The sequence below is a fragment of the Pinus tabuliformis genome, chromosome 4_1 (assembly GCF_031772625.1).
Source record: "Pinus tabuliformis cultivar Carrire ecotype Pingquan chromosome 4_1, CPIR1, whole genome shotgun sequence".
In the NCBI taxonomy this organism is placed as follows: Eukaryota; Viridiplantae; Streptophyta; class Pinopsida; order Pinales; family Pinaceae; genus Pinus; species Pinus tabuliformis.
The window spans coordinates 222,288,385-222,291,277 of NC_142303.1; the positions used below are offsets into that span (position 1 = coordinate 222,288,385).

Consider the following 2,893-nt stretch of genomic DNA (forward strand, 5'->3'; position numbering starts at 1 on the left):
TCATATTCGAATTTCAGACATGAATATTTCTAAAATGTAGTCAATAATTCTGAATAGAATTCAATATCGAGTTGGGTATGAAAGGAGGAATTTAATTGCGAAGTACTGCGGATATTGAAATTAAACATTACTTTCAGTTATAAATCTACAAATTTAGTCCTTGGTAGACAATAGTGACGGAGATATGGTCAACCGGATATTAACTTCACACTTTCAAAAAACTGTAGTGCACTAGTAAATCTCTATATCCTCTAAAAATTAATTTATATGTTTCCAAGGAAGAAAATTAGTTTATGTGTCTGAATAAGTCTCAATGCTTTTGAACATGCATTAGAAATCGAGTGTCAACAAGTTTCATTTAACCAAAAAATGTCAATACATGAATATTTCTTAAATGTAATCAATAATTCTGAATAGTTTCCCATATCGAATTGGATGTGAAAGGAGGAATTTAATTGCAAAGTAATGCCGATATTGAAAATCAACATTACTTTCAATAGCTGCATCTATTCACCAAAAACTAAATACTTTTACTGTGGTATAATAATTCATCTTTAATAAAGAATAATTGGTCAGAAGAATCTGACCAGTAATATACAATGATACAGCTGCATCAGATTTAGCAATTGAGAAGACAGAAAATAAGAAGTAAGTTTAATCCCCAACAAAATCACCCAGATGTTTCTAATTCTTTTAACATTCACGAAAGTATTCTTCTGAACGAAAGCCCAATTGAGTTATGCAACTTCCAAAACTCTCACACCAGTCAGACCATGCAAGCAGATTGCAAGACAAAGGGTAGCAATAACGATCGATTTGGCTCCAACATACCTCATGAACTCAAGAATTCCATCGGATGCTTCATGGCCCATAGCCGGCAAAGTTCTAAAACAAAAATTGGAAAATTTACAAAGCATAAATTCACAAAAAGACCGGATGGCCTCAAAAGTCATTCTGCCACTTACTTCAATGAAAAGTTTCTGATTGCTGGGTATGGCAAGAGTATGGGAGATCCTATCAACCCAGCTATGACAAGTTGTTGAAAGCCCAGGATCGGCATTCCTACTGTCCATGACCGTCTGTTGCTGGTCCCTGGGAGTCATCTGAGAGCCAAAAACTGTGAAGGGAGCCAAGGCTTTTTGGGGAGCAGATGAGATTGCTTCAGTTTCTTCAACACAATCGCTCAATTCAATCTCATTTTCACGATTACACGTATTCTGCAGCATCCCTATAGTTTTAGAACAAGATCCATTTGTCAGAACACCACCACCTTCATGGATAAACTTAGTCTGTAACATCTCGGCATTCCTAGAAGAAGACCCATTGGTCAAAACATCGTGGGAAGTTTTGACAAGCGTTTCAACAGCCCCATTAAGGACAGAAATTAAAATGCCCTTCATCTGGGCCTCATGCTTGGGATTGGTGAGGCTTGAGCAAATCTCGTCATAGACATTGATGTTCATCGTTTTGTCCAAATATATCCCCACTGCTGTGCTTACAAAATTACGAATGCACTCGGCAATAAGAACCCTAGTGTCACTTCTACAGAGCACATCAACAAAGCCCGATCCAACAGAAGGTCCCGAGTTCGAATTCTCCGAGCTTAAGTTCGGAGACGAATGCCCACCAGTCGCCAAATTATTATTATTATTATTATTATTATTAAGTGCCCTGTAATTTTCTAAAAAAGATAAAACCAAATTCCGAGCAAAATTCCCTGCTACAACAGAAACAAAACCCGTACCGACCGGCGTGAAGAGCCTGTCCATCACCCTCTCTGCGATTCCAGGCGTCTCGGACTGACCGTCTCTGGCAATTTCCCCCGTGGGACCACGGATACCCTGCAAAACTCCGGCGGTAAGGGCGCTTGAAACCCTAGTTAGGGTTTGCTGAAATTCCTGGCACTGGGCGACCTTCAAGAGCTGTTTTAAACTTGATGGGATTTCATCAGAATCCGACCGCAAGAAATTGTTGAGGTCATTGGAGACCAGAGAGATGGTCTGTGCAGATGCAGACGCTGCTTCTGCGATTGTCATCAGAGACCTCAGAAAGCAAACGATTTGGTACTTTTTCCTGGCTATCGACGGGGAATTGTAGACCCTGTAAACTCCATAACCCGTTCCCGCAATTGCTGCGAGGCAGAGAATGAGATTTCTGCGTCTTTTGGGCATGAAGTCGAGAGGATTCTTCATCTTCAGGGCGAGCATCTTCAATCTCTCCTCCATGGTAGACTGGTTTTCAGCAAATATTTTGCGTGCTGCCTTGGATCTTCATGATTGAGGAGAATAATAGGGCAACAAACAAATCGCGTAGATTCTCCGGATTACTGTATATTGTTTCGATAAACATAATCCAACGGCATTGCGGAGATTTTAAGATATTTCCATGGCTACGCCAACCATGAATGATTGGTCTTCAGTTGCTTGTCCGGCGTTGTTTCGTTGAATTTGTTCGAGCGCTTTGAGACTTTAAGTTGGGCAGCTGTCCTAAAGTTCTGCTAATTTCTCGCTAGACCACAATTTAATTTCGCTACTTGTCCTAACTCCTAATCATGTGGAATCGCGAAGCATTAGGACCAGGGTCGCAATGATTATGGATAACGATTTGTGTTAGAAATTTCACGGTGGATTTATGAGTGCTTAGTAATCGAAGCATTTATCACATGTGCTTTTCAAAGAGATCAGCAAAATTGACCTTGGCCTGCCCTATTTATAAATCGTTTCACAAATTTGTTAGTATATGTGTGGCATTTTTTCACCTAATCAATTCATTCGGTTCACAAATTTTTCAGTATATTTCTGGAAGTTTTTCATTTAATCATTTCCTGCGGATCACAATTTTTTTTGTGTGTGTATATTTATGCATTTGGTTTACAAATTTTCAGCCTATTTAT

At 39.5% G+C, this 2,893-nt stretch overlaps 1 pseudogene across 1 annotated transcript; it reads right to left on the reverse strand.

Moving 5' to 3' along the window:
* Window positions 1-509: 509 nt before the first annotated feature.
* On the reverse strand, window positions 510-2,516 carry LOC149175034 (protein PHLOEM PROTEIN 2-LIKE A10 pseudogene; annotated as a pseudogene). The gene has a single exon (XR_016257961.1). The product of XR_016257961.1 is annotated as a protein PHLOEM PROTEIN 2-LIKE A10 pseudogene (transcript).
* Window positions 2,517-2,893: the final 377 nt, after the last annotated feature.